Source organism: Crinia signifera, chromosome 7 (genome assembly GCF_055691185.1).
Source record: "Crinia signifera chromosome 7, ASM5569118v1, whole genome shotgun sequence".
Classification (NCBI taxonomy): Eukaryota; Metazoa; Chordata; class Amphibia; order Anura; family Myobatrachidae; genus Crinia; species Crinia signifera.
In genome coordinates this window covers 1,036,222-1,054,026 of record NC_139223.1, presented here as the reverse complement: position 1 = coordinate 1,054,026, position 17,805 = coordinate 1,036,222, and the positions used below count along the sequence as shown (strand labels likewise).

Genomic DNA, 17,805 nt, shown 5'->3' with positions numbered 1-17,805 from the left:
ACAGAGCGTGCAGTGCGAGGAGATATACATAGATTGCAGTGAGTGAGTGTAGTGAGTGGGTGTACAGTATACAGAGCTTGCAGTGAGTGGATTTATACAGAGAGTGCAGTGAGAGTATGTATACAGAGAGTGCAGTGAGAGCGTGCAGTGAGTGTATGTTTACAGAGCATGCAGTGAGAGGATATATACAGAGAGTGCAGTGAGAGCGTGCAGTGAGTGGATGTATACAGAGTGCGCAGTGAGAGGATATATACATAGAGTGCAGTGAGCGTGCAGTGCGAGGAGATATACATAGATTGCAGTGAGAGCCTGTAGTGAGTGGGTGTATACAGAGCGTGCAGTGCGAGGATATATACATAGAGTGCAGTGAGAGCGTGTAGTGAGTGGGTGTATACAGAGCGTGCAGTGAGATGATATATACAGAGAGTGCAGTGAGAGCGTACAATGAGTGGATGTATACATAGCATGCAGTGAGAGCGTGCAGTGAGTGGATGTATAAAGAGCGTGCAGTGAGTGGATGTATACAGAGCGTGCAGTGAGTGGATGTATACAGAGTGTGCAGTGAGTGGATGTATACAGAGTGTGCAGTGAGTGGATGTATACAGAGCGTGCAGTGAGTGGATGTATACAGAGCGTGCAGTGAGAGGCACATTATATTCTCAGCTACCAAAGCCTCTCTCTGTAACATAGCAGCTTCCTCTAGCACTGTGCTGCTAACACAATATTACAGTGTGTGTCTCTTTAAGGCTTCAGGAAAGACATGTAGTCAGGGTCTAGTGGTCAGAGTCCGCCCCGTCATCACTTCCTCTCTCTGCTCTCTGATTGGCTGGCTCCTCTCGGGTGATGATCTCACAGCCTGTGGGCTACATATGTATATATATGTGTGTGTGTGTAGTATATAGATATATGTGACTGTGAAGAAAAGGAGAACGTGTGTAAGTGTTACTTTGTGTTCCCTCTGTCTTACAAGATTATGTATCCTGCTTCTACTACACTATACACCAGGCATTCCCAACCACGGTCCTCAAGGCACATCAACAGTGCAGGTTTTAGTGATATCCAGGCTTCAGCACAGGTGACTTAATTAGTACCTTAGTGATTCTGATTAAACCATCTGTGCTGAAGCCTGTATATCACAAAAACCTGCACTGTTGGTGTGCCTTGAGGACCGTGGTTGGGAATGCCTGCTATACACTGTGTACACTATATTGCCTACCTCAGAGTAGGGTTACCACCTAGTCCCTTTAATTCCGGACACATATTAATTACACAGGTTCTGTGGCTGGCTGACTTCAAGACTCCACTTCACCTGATTTTAAACTGCCACAGAACCTGTGTAATTAACATGTGTCCGGAATTAAAGGGACTAGGTGGTAACCCTACCTCAGAGGTTCCCAATCGCGGTCCTCAAGGCACCCCAACGGTCCAGGTTTTAAGCTGCGTACCCACGGTAAGATATAGTGCACAATCTAGCACACTATCTAGCCAGTTTCGAATAGCATGCTAGATAGTGCACTATATCTTACCGTGTGTATGCACTATCCGACGTACGATGCGCGCTCCCGCAGGTCGTATGAGAGGGAGCTGATTGGGTGAACATGCAACCCAATTCTGTCTAGAAAGCATAAGATAGTATAGTGTAGTATAGCTGTGACGTCAGATCGTTTGCTATATCTTATGCACATCGTACCTTATTTTAAGCACAAATCTTATGCTTTTTAACCACCAGGACTTTTCTGGGGAATTGTATATGATATCTTACGGAACATAAATCGTACCGTGGGTACGCACCTTTAGGTCTATCCATGGCTCAGCACAGATGGTTAAATCAGACTGACTGAGTTACTAATTAAGTCACCTGTGGCCAGGCATGGATATACTTAATACCTGGACTGTTGGGGTGCCTTGAGGACCACGTTTGGGAACCTCTGGCCTACCTGACCCTCTCCATGAGGGAGACTCATGCTCATGCTCTGTTCCTGGACTTCCCTGGTAATGTATGATTGCCAGCACCTGTGGGGAGCTAGGTAAAGGTGTTTTTCCACGGGTGCTGGCATGCCTACATTATCCATACCTCCCAGCATGCCCCTCTCCAGGAGGACACAATGCTCTGTTCCTGGGCTTCCCTGGTAATGTATGATTGCAGCACCTGTGGTGACACCTTTCTTATCAGTTACCTAGCTCCCCACAGGTGCTGGCAATCATACATTATCCATACCTCCCAGCATGCCCCTCTTCAGGAGGACACAATGCTCTGTTCCTGGGCTTCCCTGGTAATGTATGATTGCCAGCACCTGTGGTGACACCTTTCTTATCAGTTACCTAGCTCCCCACAGGTGCTGGCAATCCTACATTATCCATACCTCCCAGCATACCCCTCTCCAGGACGACTCAATGCTCTGTTCCTGAACTTCTCTGGTAATGTCTGATTGCCAGCACCTGTGGTGACACCGTTCTTATCAGTTACCTAGCTCCCCACAGGTGCTGGCAATCCTACATTATCCATACCTCCCAGCATGCCCCTCTCCAGGAGGACACAATGCTCTGTTCCTGGGCTTCCCTGGTAATGTATGATTGCCAGCACCTGTGGGGAACTAGGTAAAGGTGTTTCACCGCAGGTGCTGGCAATAATTTAATAATTTATTTATAAGTCCAGGGGTGTGCCATGGGATCTAGTGCCGCCCCTGTGTATGCGAATGTGGTAATGTTTGCCATTGAAGAGGATTTGTTCATCAGGTCACAATCGGTTGCTAATGATGTATTGATGTTTGGTCAATACATCGATGATTTATGTGTGAGTTGGAAAGGATCAGATGAGGCATTGATAAAGCTCTTAGAACATAATAGTACGAAAAGTCCAATAAAATTTACATTTGTCTTTAGTTAAACTAGCATTAATTTTCTAGATGTAAAAGTAACTATTGAAAATGGTAAAATGAATTTATCAGTCTATATAAACCGACTGACAGAAATACGCAGCATCAAGTTGTCATCCTAGAGGTCTGGTGAGAGGACTTTCATTCTCCCAGAAGATACGTATAAGACAAATCGGTACTTGTTTCCTATCTGGGCGCCTGCTACGTTAATTGCTTACCATGCTATTCTCCGTATAAAAATCGGATCGCGATCCGATTCGATTTTCCATAGGAAACAATGTTAAATGGATCAATTTACCCAAATCAGGGAAGAATGATAAATGGGCCAGAAACCCCAAAAAAAACCACAGAGCAGTCCCCTCGCGGGCTTCCCAGGTGTCCATGGCGACGCGTTTACCTGGGAAGCCCGCGAAGGGACGCGTTTACCTGTGAAGGTATCCGCGTCCCCTCGCTGCGCTCGCCGCGCTTCGGGCTCGGTGGCTCGCTGCGCTCGCCACACTATTCTATTCTCACTCCACGCCCTAGTGGATAGTAGGGCATGAAAAGGTCGGAGGATGCGTACTGCCGCCCCTCGCGGGCTCGCTGCGCTCGCCACGCTTCGGGTTGACGTTGATGTCGGGGTGGCGTCAACTACTTTTGGGGGGACATTCCACTGCTCTGTGGGTTTTTTGGGGGTTTCTGGCCCATTTACCATTCTTCCCTATGCTGATTTGGGGAAATTGATCCATTTAACATTGTTTCCTATGGGAAATCGAATCGCATCGCATCGTTCAATATCGTGTATGTGCATTTGTGGTATCCGATGCGATGCGATCCGATTTCATTACGGTGCCGTACGTAGAAATCCTGGGCGTCCAGATAGGAAACAAGTACCGACAAATCAATAGCCGTCTAGAAATGGCCAGTTTACAAATAGACCAACCTGTAGAAAAGTTCTTCCAAAGGGGCTACTCATTACTCATGCCCACAATTATTATCTACTGACGCTAAAGTCCTAGCTATTATCTACTGACGCTAAAGTCCTAGCTATTATCTACTGACGCTAAAGTCCTAGCTATGAATAGAGCTGAGCGATGAAATAATCAACAGAAAAGTAAAAAGTTCCACTGGGTGAGTAGTTACAACATCAAATCCCTAGAAGTAAATAACATAACTAAAAAACATTGGCCCATTGTCTGTAATGACCCTCAGCTTTCTTTGAATAACACACAATTAATGCCATGTTATTGTAGGGGAAAAAACTTACGCAATTGGCTTGTCAAAACAGACATTTCACAATATCCAGTAATGGTAGAGACAAAATTTTCTAACTCAAAACAAAAAACTGGGCAGTTTGAAATGTAGCTCTGTTACCTGTCAATTTTTGCTACCTGGCAGTCAATTCTCACACCCTTTCAATGGAAATAAGATACATTTTCGTCATCAATTAACTTGTAATTCCACTTTTGTGGTGTCCCAGCTAATTTGCCCATGTGGCAAATCATATGTGGGGAAAACAGACCGTAAATGTAAAGAACGAATGGCAGCCCATCGATCAAGTATCAGCGCTGCCATCCAAACAGGTCACAGCGAGCAGCCAGTAGCATGGCATTTTTTAGAGATATGCCATGCATTACATTCCATCCATTAACCACTTGATATGGTATGTTCGGAAATTTTCCGGGCTCAGCTGCGCTGCCGCAGCGGGCTGTACCGGAAAATATCCAGGCATACCACTAATATCAAGGTGTGTGCCAGTAGTGCCTGCAGCTGGGCACCACTGGCGCATCACCTGTCCAGGCAACCCACAACTCCTCTCCCATCCCCTCCGGTTGCTGCCTTACACCGCTCTGCTCCAGCGATCATATGCCGGATCTCCTCTGCCGCTGCCCCCACCACCATTATTTGCAGGGAGCAGGCGGCAGGCTCGGGGATATTCGAGGGGGGCTCAGGGAACTTGGGAGCGCTCAGGAGTTCAGAGTCTTCCTGAGCCACCCGAAACATCCCAAACCTGCCATATGTAGTCACTGCTGTGACTGACTGCTGGGGCAGTGGCAGAGGAGCTCCAGCGGAGCGGAGGTGAGGGCGGTGCCCGGACACTTAGGCTATGCTCTGTGGTGGGTTTTGCTGGGGCAGGACATACCTACCCTGGTAGGTTTACCCTGCCGCAGCAAAATCCACCACTCAAGGGGTTAAAGGATGATTGACCATATACCCTCCTCGATTAGGGGAGACAATAGGTAAAAAAAACATTTGGGAACACTAGAGCCACGGGGTCTTAACGAAAGTATTTCCTATACAGATGGGGCAGGTCCCATCTTTGCAGGGGATGGCGATGGCGATGCCAGCCGCCATCCCCCGCCAGCGCCATCTCTATAGCGAGAAGGGGATGCGCGCACACGAGAGGCGTGCGCGTCCCCTTCCGATGGCGCTTCCCCCGGGTCACCGCTGGCTTGTCGGCGGTCACCCGGGGTTCCTGCCGCCTGCCGCACCTCCCCATAACCCTGTCCGTCTCCCTGAAGTGGAGACGGACAGGTTTTCCGTCGCCCCACCGACGGAGATTGAGACGCGCGTGCGCGTGAGACACACGCGCATCTCAGTCAGATGGTGAGGCAGGCAGCCGGCGGATCGCCAGCAGTGACGTTCTAACATTATAACAGGCCTACAAAAAAATAATTCTGGTGCTGAGTCTAGTCCTGTCTCAGTCCATGCCCTGTCTCAGTCCATGTCCTGTCTCCAGGGCTGCTGTCAGAAATTTTGGGGCCCGGGACTGACAAAATCCCGGGCCCCCACCCCCGACACCAAACCACCCCCCCCTGACTGCAAACCACCCCCCCTCCCCCCCGGTACCTTGAGGCCAGGCAGGGACCAGGTCTGGCAGCTCCTCTCTACATATCGCGCAGCATGCAGCAGTCTCATGACTGTGCTGCTGTGCTGCTCTCCGGTTGGCTGTCAGTCACGAGCGGCGTGACGTCATGACGTCACGCCGCAGTTGGGGCTTCCTTTGAAAAAACCCGGTGCCGGCGGCTGTCTTGTCAGTGACAGTGACACACTGAGAAAGTTTGGAGAAATGAGCGCTAATTAAAGGATAGAGAAATAAGGACAGAAAAATAAGAATGAAAAACACCTGAAAATAAAATGGGTTAGAAATGAATGCTTACAGCTCCTTTGAGCCAATATGAATGTCCGTGGATAGCGTACAACTAACTCTCCCTACCTCTGGTGCCGGCACCGGGTGCTTGCGGGGTGAGAGATCAGCTTTCTGCGGCTGTTGGAATTGCCGCACGTCTCCTCCTTTTCTCCCGTCAGCGCGGTGTCACTTTGGCATCGGGTGCCGCTTCAGAAGAGATGTTATTCCGGCTGTAGTTGAGAGGAGTGGGGCACGCTTGGGGGACCACGGAGCTGCCTTCTACGCGTTTCGTGCTGTAAAGCACTTTTTCAAGAATGGCTTTAATTGGGTTCCGTGTGGCTATTTATTTAGCAAAGAGAAATTTTTTTATTTTTTATTTTTTTTTTAAAACTTTATTAAAAACGGACATGAGCATGAGTTTTGGTGGGAACCTCATGCTGGCCCATTAACAACTTAGTTTGGGGAATAAAATTGGACAATTGTCCTTAAAAAAGATACAAGGTGTTTTTTTTGAAAAATAGAAAAGAAAAAATGAAAAAGAAAAAGAGAATGTTATTGGTTGTGGGAAGGTTTTAATTAAAGAGTGGTAATTTTACAAGAAAGCATTAAGCTCGAAGTCAATGTTCAAGCCCATAGGTAACAAAGTTTTTAGCTCAAAAATCCATTTTGTTTCTGTTTGTTTGAGTGTTTTTATAAAATCACCTCCTCTCCAGTGTTGGTTTACTTTTTTTATTGCCATGAATTGTAGACCGGAGGGATCTTTATTGTGGGTTTGTAGAAAGTGATTTGATACACTATGGGTGATGAGGCCTCTCTTGATATTATATATGTGCTCCGATAGTCTGATTTTTAATTGTCTCTTTGTCTGTCCAATATATTGTAGGCCGCACGGGCAGCAGAGAAGATAAATGACTCCTTCAGTTTCACATGAAATGTGATCTTTTATACTGTATTCTTTTTTTGTAACATTGGATGTGAAGTTGGTGATAGGTTTTGTTGAGGTGATGTTCTGATTTCTACATGCCTTGCAATTGAGGCAGTGGTGAAATCCTTTAGTTTGTTTTTTATTTTTTTGTGTGTTTGGTTGAATGAAACTTGAGACTAGTTCTTGACGGAGGTTCCTGGCCTTTTTGTATATGATTTTGGGGTTTTCTGTTATTAGTGGTTTTAAATCATCATCCAATCTTAACAGATGCCAGTTCTTTTTTAGTATATCTTCAAAAATTTTGTGCTCACTGTTGAATTGGGTGATGAAGGTAATGTTGTTGTCTGTCTTTTGTTTGTTGGCTTGGTATTTAATTGTTTCTTCACGGTTAAGGTTTTTTACAGTGTCCAATTGGTGTCTTAATTTGTCTTCTTTGTATCCCTTTTGAATGAAATTCTGTGTGAGTACTTCTGTTTGTTCTAGAAATGTGTCCTGGTTTGTGCAGTTTCTACGAAGTCTTCTGTATTGTCCTAAAGGTATGTTTTTGATGCAGTTTCTATGGTGGTTGCTGTTTACTGGGAGGATATTGTTCCCATCGACCGGTTTTGTGTAGGTTTGTGTTGTGATGTTCCCTTCTTTGATTGAGATTTCGAGGTCCAAAAATATAATCTTTTCTTTGCTTGTGACGGTAGTGAACTGCAGGTTGAGTTGGTTTGAGTTGAGGTACATGCAGAATTCTTTTAGTTCTTCTTCACTGCCCCCCCACACGAAGATTATGTCGTCCATAAAACGTTTCCATAAAATGATGTTTTTTCTGTGGGTGGAGTTTGACCATATCCAGTCTTCCTCCCATTTGGACACAAACAAATTTGCATACGATGGGGCGAAGGGGGTCCCCATCGCAGTGCCACAGGTCTGGATGTAGAAGACCCCATCATTCCAAAAGTAGTTATGGTTTAAAATGAAGTCTATGCCTTCCATGATGAAATTTATTTTATTGTTTGGGAGTTTGGTTTTCATGAGGTAATGTAAAGTATGGTCGCATCCTTCTTTGTGGCGGATTGATGTGTACAAGGAGGTGACATCACTTGTACACAGGATAAATTCTTCTTTCCATTCAAGATTTTCCAGAATCTGTAGGATATGTATGGTGTCCTTTAGGTAGCTTGGTTGGGATGAAACTAATGGTTGAAGGTATGAATCTAGAACAACTGAAAAATTTGAAGAGATTGAATTAATTCCAGAAACTATTGGACGGCCTGGTGGATGTGTGGAGTTTTTATGTACCTTTGGCAGACAGTAAAAAGTTGGAATTTTTGGATGAGTGACCTTGATATATTTGTGTTCATTCTGATTTATGATGCCCAAAAGGAAAGCCTCATCAAGGATAGCTGTGAGTTTTTCCTGAAATTTGGAGGTCGGGTCGCCTGGGAGGGTCTGGTATGTAGTTTTATCCGATAGTAGCCGTGATACCTCGGTTTCGTACATAGTTTTATCCTGTACTACGACTCCTCCGCCTTTGTCGGCTGGTTTTATAACGATGGTTTCATCTTCTCTTAGATTTTTTAGTGCTTTCCTTTCTTCAGATGTTAAATTGATTTTCCTGTGTGTTTTTTCTGGAATGTTATCAATTTCATTTTCAACTGCTTTTTGAAATGTTTCGATGTATGAACTTTTACAGAAGGTTGGATTGAATGTGGACTTTGGTTTGAAGGTAGTTATTTCTTGACCGGTTGGATTTTCTATTGGTGGTTGTGTGTTTTTTGCGAAGAATTTCTTTAGATTTAACTTTCTGATAAATTTATGAGTGTCAATGTATAAATTAAATTTGTCCATTTTGGAATCGGGAGCGAACTTAAGTCCTTTTTGTAGAAGTGTGGTTTCTTCTTGACTAAGTTCTCTTTTGCTGAGGTTGAAGACTGTGGTTTTTCCTTCAGTAGTGTTGTGATTTCTTATTTTTGAGCCGCCTCTGCATTCTCTCTTTTTTCTTTTAAATTTCTTTGTTTCTTGGTTCTTGGTGTTGACTCGGGTGGTTTTTTGTGTCCCTGAGGGTGGTCTAAAAAATCTTCTTCATCACTTTCATCCTCTGATTCTTCAACAAATATTCTTTTTGATTGGTGTTTTCGTTTTGTGGTCATTTCTTGCGGTTGATTGTCTGAGATTTTAGTGATTTTTGTAAGTAGTTGTTTGAATTCTTCATTTTCTTCACTTGCTGCGTCTTTTTTGCCTTGTTCAAATGATGCTTTTGCCAATGCGTTCGGATTGGTATATGTGAAGTTGTTTTTGTTGTATGCTTGGTAGGTCCTTTTGTAGGTACTGGGTGGCTGTTTGATGAGGGGTTCTTTATTTGAATATTGTTTATTTTGGTGATTCCATTGTTGTCTCTGTTGGTGTGTAAACACCGGTTGTTGCAGTCTGTCCATCTGAGTGTATCGGTTGTAGGTGTTATGTCTTGGTTGCTGTGTTATCTCTGTTTTGTTGTGCCGATTGGTGGTGCGTCCTGGTTGTTGTCTTTTTTCATTCACGGGGTATAGAGGGAGTTCTTCTGTATCCCTTCTGAATTTTCTCTGTTTGACTTGTATCAAATTGTCCTCAATTTTTGTGATTTTTTCATTTGTCATTTTAATTAAATTCTTGAAATCTTCCATTGTAGAAAGGGTTTCAAAACGTTTTTCATATGTGGTGATGCTTTCCGTGATAAGAGAGAGGCTGTTCGTTCTATCCTCTATAATTAATTGTATTAATTCCTTGGAACATTTGTCCAGGATTGTATTCCATTTTGTATGAAAGGTGGACTGCGTAGGCTCGAACGTAACGTTTTTGCCTATTCGTAGTCCTCTTGGAATTAAATTATTTTCTAAATATTTTTTCAAGGTGGTAATCTCCCACCACTGTCTTGCTTCTTGGCTGTAAAGTTTTTCTAGTTTTAAAAACTGTGCCTGAAAGCCATCTTCCTCATTTGGGGGCGTGTATATTGGGGAGTCTTTTGAAAAAATATCGTCCAGGTTGTTCCTTTTTATTTGATAAGTGAGATGTAGTGATTTGTATTGGTGTGACATATTTCCTGCTGCAGTGATTTTTTAAAGATATAGTAAAGAATTTGTTTGCTCACTGCGCTGGACTTTGGAGAATATATAAAGCAGCTCAATTGAAAAATACGTTAAGAAAGTTTGGAGAAATGAGCGCTAATTAAAGGATAGAGAAATAAGGACAGAAAAATAAGAATGAAAAACACCTGAAAATAAAATGGGTTAGAAATGAATGCTTACAGCTCCTTTGAGCCAATATGAATGTCCGTGGATAGCGTACAACTAACTCTCCCTACCTCTGGTGCCGGCACCGGGTGCTTGCGGGGTGAGAGATCAGCTTTCTGCGGCTGTTGGAATTGCCGCACGTCTCCTCCTTTTCTCCCGTCAGCGCGGTGTCACTTTGGCATTGGGTGCCGCTTCAGAAGAGATGTTATTCCGGCTGTAGTTGAGAGGAGTGGGGCACGCTTGGGGGACCACGGAGCTGCCTTCTACGCGTTTCGTGCTGTAAAGCACTTTTTCAAGAATGGCTTTAATTGGGTTCCGTGTGGCTATTTATTTAGCAAAGAGAAATTTTTTTATTTATTTATTTTTTTTTTTTAAACTTTATTAAAAACGGACATGAGCATGAGTTTTGGTGGGAACCTCATGCTGGCCCATTAACAACTTAGTTTGGGGAATAAAATTGGACAATTGTCCTTAAAAAAGATACAAGGTGTTTTTTTGAAAAATAGAAAAGAAAAAATGAAAAAGAAAAAGAGAATGTTATTGGTTGTGGGAAGGTTTTAATTAAAGAGTGGTAATTTTACAAGAAAGCATTAAGCTCGAAGTCAATGTTCAAGCCCATAGGTAACAAAGTTTTTAGCTCAAAAATCCATTTTGTTTCTGTTTGTTTGAGTGTTTTTATATAATCACCTCCTCTCCAGTGTTGGTTTACTTTTTTTATTGCCATGAATTGTAGACCGGAGGGATCTTTATTGTGGGTTTGTAGAAAGTGATTCGATACACTATGGGTGATGAGGCCTCTCTTGATATTATATATGTGCTCCGATAGTCTGATTTTTAATTGTCTCTTTGTCTGTCCAATATATTGTAGGCCGCACGGGCAGCAGAGAAGATAAATGACTCCTTCAGTTTCACATGAAATGTGATCTTTTATACTGTATTCTTTTTTTGTAACATTGGATGTGAAGTTGGTGATAGGTTTTGTTGAGGTGATGTTCTGATTTCTACATGCCTTGCAATTGAGGCAGTGGTGAAATCCTTTAGTTTGTTTTTTATTTTTTTGTGTGTTTGGTTGAATGAAACTTGAGACTAGTTCTTGACGGAGGTTCCTGGCCTTTTTGTATATGATTTTTGGGTGACACACTGAGATTGTAGGCTGCATGTGACTGCGCAGTGAGTGCACAGTCACAATGTGCCACCGCGGCCGCCATGCTCGTACTCAACTCGGAGCTAGGCGGCGGGTGGGAGAGAGGGCTCAAGCTGGACAGTGAAGGGGCAGCCAACCGCGGGGGTGAGTGACAGCCTGTGACCGTGCTGCCCTCTGTCAGAGCGGCGGGGCCCGGCACTCAAGTACCCTCAGACCCCCCTGTCGGTGATCCTGCCGATCTCAGTCCATGTCCTGTCTCAGTCCATGTCCTGTCTCAGTCCAGTCCAGTTTTTTATTGCCGTAGTTTGTCTTGCCGTAGTCTGTTTGGTCTGTGACCTTGCACGGTTCTACCAAGCAGGCCATGCAAGAGTCATTAGTTGCTCTAAATTTGGCGTTCACTGCCTTTAAACCTGGGCGGTTAGAAGTTTTGCAGTGGTCCCTACTGCTGCTGCAAGAACTCTTAACCGAGATTTTTCTGATCCTCCTGGGGGTCACTGGGGTTCATTCAGCCCCTAATGAGACCCTGTCTAAGAAGTTATTTGTCAGTGAGTCCTCAGACGGGGAGGTCCAGGAAAAGCATAGAAGTGTTCTACGGCCAAAGCTTTCACAGGAGGAGCGTCAGCGGCACAGAAACTTAAATCTGTGCTTATATTGTGGTAATTCAGGCCACTATCTCCAGGCTTGTGAATTGCGCAATCCTGGTGGTGGCGACAGATTTTTGTCCTCCGGCCAAGTCGAGTCAGGTTGTAAGATCTATGCCTGTCTCCACTTTGGCTAGGGAACTTGCCGCCTTCGTTATGTGCTAGAATTTAATTCTAAACAGCTGCTACTCCGATAAGACTCTCCTGTTAGTGAGATTCTGGAAACAAAGATGTGGAAACAAAAGGGGTTTATCAGAGTGCGCTACACCTGGTACCACCTAACCAACAATATACTAATAACCACGTGATGTCCCAATCACACTTCATAAAGTAGTCTTCTGTTATTTTCCGGAATAAAACATGGACTCCGTTCAGATAAGAAATTCTTTATTAAAACCTGACGCATTTCATCAGAACGACTTCATCAGGGGTATTGCTAAAAAGTGGTACAGAAAGAAGAAAAGGGCGCGCTTTAAGCATTTGTAGTGCCATACAAATATGTACAATATACCGTAAATAAATACAAAACAGTTCTACAAAAAGTGTACATAACAAGATTTAGACATTATGGGGGAAATTTACTAAGAATACGAATACAAAAAATTGTATTCGTATTCTTGATACGAATGACTACGACTGCATACGTCGTATGCAAAGTCGTGTTCCGGAGGGGAATTTACAAAGCAGTCAAATACGACTGCTTTGTAACCCTCCGATGCCGTAGTAATTCGTATTAACGGCCGCTAATATGAATTCCTACAGGCAGTCTGCACTGATCAGTCAGATCCATGCAGGCTGCAATGTGTAAAAAAAAATATAGAAAAATAAATAAGTAAATAAAAAACCGGCGTGGGGTCACCCCCACAGCTGTAACCAGCACCAGGCTGAAAGAGCCGGGCCCGGTAATAAAAAATCAGGAAACCCGACAAATAGGGGTTCCCCGATTTATTTATTTATTTTTAAACCAGCCCCAGGCTCCAAGTCCGGGCTGGTTCCCAAAATATGGGGGACAAAATGACTAGGGGTCCCCCGTATTTTAAGAACCAGCCCCAGGCCAAACCAGCCAGCAGGGTAATATCACAGCCGGGGGACACTTATTATATAAGGTCCCGCGGCCAAAACATCACCCTACTGACCAGTCAGCCTGACCAGGGGCGCTGGGGGAGTGTGGACAACCCAATAAAGGGGTCCCCCCGCTCCAGGACTTACCTGACCAGGCTGAAGCCCGGGCTGTCCCCAGTGACCCTGTGCGGTGGTCACCGGGCTGATTTCAGTGTAAAAAAGTAGAATAAAAACTATTATCTTTTACTGTGGAACTATGAGTCCCAGCAAGCCTCCCCTGCAAGCTGGGACTTGGAGAACCACAAGTCCCAGCATGCGGGGCATTAAAGGGCCCGCTGGCACTTGTAGTTCCACAATAATAAAAATAGTCAAATAAACACACACTGACACACAATAAAAATAAAACTTTAATACATCCAAAGCCCATACATACTGATACTTTCCTAGCTTGAGCCCATCGGTAGGTCCCTGGGTCTTGGTCCGGTGTCCTGGTCCATGTCGGCATTCGGCTCCATGTCGACGTCCAGGTCCATGTCGGCAGCGTCTGTGTCGGCGTCCGGGTCCGAAGAAATTCATGGGGGTCCTGTGGAAGGAAATCCAACTCCCCCAGGTCCTCCTGCGAAGATCTGTTATCTTGATCCGCAATAGTCCTGGTCTTCTGTCACATGCCGGCGATTCCAGCAGCTCCCTGCATCGGACTGATGAGAGGTGCAGAGATCTTTCATCTTCCGCGCCTCTCCACTGAATGATTCTATTGGCTGCCTAGCGGCCAATCAGCAGCCGAGAAAGTCAGAAAAACAGTTTTTCACGAATTTTTGTTAGTAAATTTCCCACTATATTTGGGTCTGTACAATGAAGACATTTGGTCGATGATAAAACATCTAAAAAACAATAATCTATAAATATACTCAACAGGGAGAGAGAAAGCAAGCAAGGCAATTGGAAACGGGAGGTTTTAGTCACCTACCAATGAGTGGAGGTCATAAAAAAAATCACAATTATGACCTGTTAACCGAGGTCTTCAAATATGTGGTCACTAAGGCCCTTATTCTGGTTGGTGCGGTAATATCCGCGTGCGTTCGTGCCACCGATGTTTTGTGTCTGCGCATGTGTTATTTAAACAACATTTAATAAAAATAGAAGTTATATACATAATCATAAGTCACATCTACAGTAATTAACCACACTGATCAAAACAGTTTGACAAAGTTTATACTAGCAACAGTATGTAAAGCTGTCCCAATAGTTCATTTTCCTCATATCAAGAATATCTAAATATAGTTACACCAGTAATCAATTGATAAAGTCTTTAGTGCACAAAGTATCACAAGGATGAGTTACATGGGGCCTTATTCTAGTTCACTCTTTCTGACAAAATCCTTCTTAGATGGACAAAACCATGTGCACTGCAGGTGGGGCAGATGTAACGTGCAGATATAATTAGATTTGGGTGGGGTTTTACTTCAAAGTGAGATCTATATTGCAGTGTAAAAATAAAGCAGCCAGTATTTACCCTGCACAGAAACAAAATAACTCACCCAAATCTAATTCTCTCTGCACATTTTACATCTGCCCCACCTGCAGTGCACATGGTTTTGTCCATCTAAGAAGGATTTTGAGTGAACTAGAATAAGGCCCATAGTACCAATATGTACACTTTACAGGCAAACTCTTACCACAACCTAGTAAAATCACTGGCTCCTCTCCTAGCTGCAAGTGACTGATCTATGGACTTACTGCCTCTTATATAAGAAAATATATTGGATCTACCACTAAATGGAGTGTGTGGGAAGTATTAGCTGACCATTAATAAATAACCAATCCATTAGGCTCAATTAGTTAAAAAATATAGCGAATATAAATGGACAAATATCCTAATAGGCTGTGGAACGCCCGCCCACTGCTGTGTGCTCCACCAGCCCACTTCCTGTATTGCTGCTAAGATATGTCCCAGTTGGAACCGGAGACATGCTACTAAAGGTTCCGATATGAACACTAACGTGTAGTTTTGTGAACCATGGAAAGGAGGGTCTAGACTCGGCTTCCAATTTATAGATAGGTGCAGTGCACGGTTTATTAATCTTAACCACGGGCACTAAATAAATTAGCGTCCCGTGGTATGTGAATAGGTATCCAGTGCAACGCAACTCTCTCTTGCTCTCTCTCTCTCTCTATATATATATAGTAGTATGAGCAAGTGCATTATATGTAAGTGTGCTATGTGTGTGTATGTGTGTGTATGTATATATATATATATATATATATATATATATATATTACGGTATGTCACTTGTAAGATTTCCGTTTCTGTACTTGATGTGAGTTCACTAAGGTAGATTCTCTTCCTCCATACAACCAATCAGGGAGGTGAATTGTCTTTGTATTTTACCCTGTAAGTGACGCATGTATTTATATTTTCCAGATAGCTCAGATCAATGAGGGTTAATGTTCCGCCAACGTCTCTCCAATTCAGCTAGAAGCTTCCAGTAAGTAGCTCTAATTATCTATATTGTTATCTAGAAGTATGGATTTACCTCTATGGGAGAACATCTACTAGGCAGACGATAAGTGTTCTACTACACAGGGGTCAATGTAACACTGACGTGTTCTTATCAATCAGGACAACGTAGACTTCTAATGTCTGTACATTTAATACAATATCACCCTACGTCTCGGAACCAGACCATGTACCCTCACCCTAACGAAGTTCCCAAACTAGTTATATAACCTATATAACAGGTGGGCCTGGACTCCATATTAGTTGGTTTGCCTATAAACAGTAGCCGTTCCCTATAGCATTACACTTGCACCATTTCTGTCTTCATATTGATCCCTGAAGGGTATGCTATGAACAAGGTTCTGTTTGATGGACAACAACCAGAATATTTATGTAGCTTTAATCTTACTGCTGCTGGGAAAGTCGTACTTCTGTAATACAGTGAGCCCTGTATGTGAGTCCTGGTGCTACGTCTCACCCCTCACTATCTTTGCTGCCACTACTACTCGTAGGACTAGTGCTTCCCCTGGTCCACCTGTGGCCCTCACTCTGTCAGCTGCCATCTTCCTCACACCACACGCAGAGCACCAACATGTAGTCCCTGTCTCTCAGCCGCTACCTCAGGACAACCTGTAACTCCCCAAGTGCCTCTCCTCTCCCACCAACCATCCCAGCCTTCCAGCTGACCAGCAATGGGGCCTGTCTCTGCTTGGCATGTGTAGGCAGTCACAGTACCTCATAGAAATGCGTGTGTGTGTGTGTATGTATGTGTGTGTGTATGTATGTATGTATGTATGTATGTATATATATATATATATATATATATACAGAAGCACGGAAACCGGCACTCCCCTCCTTTACTCGCCAAACTCACTCCGGTGCCTTCCTAGGATGTCAAGCACCCGATACCGGGATTACCCGTTGGTGAATAAAGCCTTTTCTACTTTTTGAAAATCTCTGAGTGACGCCTCTGCTTCCAGCTACATTATATATATATATATATATATATATATATATATATATATATATATATATATATGTGTGTCACGAATAGAAAGAACGTCACTCCCAGCTCTTTAAAAGTGCAAAAGACTTTATGTGTCTGTGCTGCCAACGGCGTTTCGAGCCTGTGGCTCGTCTTCAGGACAGTAAGTTACTGTCCTGAAGACGAGCCACAGGCTCGAAACGCCGTTGGCAGCACAGACACATAAAGTCTTTTGCACTTTTAAAGAGCTGGGAGTGACGTTCTTTCTATTCGTGACATGTATGTACCAGAGTCATACTCTGGATGAACGGGCACCCGGGCCAAGTCTTTTCAGTACGCTAAGAGGTGGCTTACAGTGCCGGACCCCTGCACAGATTATATATATATATATATATATATATATATATATATCTCTTATATATTTGGCTACATGTGTCAATCATCCTGAGAGTGTGTCTATAACGCTGGGCGGGGCACACATGAAACTCAACCCCCCACCCAGCCTTATACACACACACCATGACACATAATACACACATTCACAAACATGTAGCCAAATATATAAGACTATGAGTTGCTGCAGGGATACAGGCAGGCATCGCAAGCAGGGGTGAAACTATCCCCGCTACAGTGCACACCGGGAGAGTGCAGTGCACTTAGGAAATCATGGCGCCCGCAGCCGCTGCCGTTTCTAAAAGAATCTTTAAGTGGGGCTTCCGGTTACATGGGGAAAGCTGCCTAACACCGCAGCTCCTAGCACAGTCCCGCTTACCGGCCAAATAGAGGACAGATCGCGGTCCTCAAACACCACTCACAGCCTCCTTACCAGCGGGGGACCCAGTAGAGCCCTTCCCCACTCTCGAAGACCCCTTCCCGGCAGAGAACACCGCCGAAGCACACCGGGTGACGTCACCTCCCGGCTCCGTCTCCAGAAGCCGCCGGACCACGCTGACACAGCTCCCAGCTTCACTCAAGGTAACCAGAGTAGCTGGAGAGCACAAAGCGCAGCACAGGAGCAACAGAAACCCGCTCCCCCCCCTCACACAAATACAGCACAGCTCCAGTCTGAGTGCCAGTCACGCCATCTCCCACCAATACTGACGCTGGCTACAATCTGAAGCCAGCAGACCTCCGCACAGTAAGGCTGGTTTCACACACTCCGGCTCCTGCCGGACGGTGAAATCCCGCACGGCCAGGGAGCCGTGCCGCACACACTAGTATATGTATATATATATATGGCGATGGGCTGCAAGCTTAAATGCATTGATCAATTCATGAACTAAAACCCCATTATTTATTTGATTAATTGTAT

The 17,805-nt window shown here is 44.3% G+C and overlaps 1 protein-coding gene across 2 annotated transcripts in view; it reads left to right on the top strand.

Annotated features, from left to right (window-relative positions):
- The first annotated feature begins 821 nt into the window (after positions 1-821).
- The window catches only part of LOC146019704 (phosphatidylserine decarboxylase proenzyme, mitochondrial-like), an 88,489-nt gene continuing 71,505 nt past the window's right edge, over positions 822-17,805 (top strand). The window contains exons 1-2 of one of the 2 annotated variants that reach the window (XM_083152187.1): positions 822-840; positions 15,434-15,497. The gene's annotated coding sequence lies outside the window, so the exon portion shown is untranslated. Of the gene's footprint in view, positions 936-15,433; positions 15,498-17,805 lie in introns of both variants that reach the window. The other variant, XM_083152186.1, reaches the window with a different exon arrangement.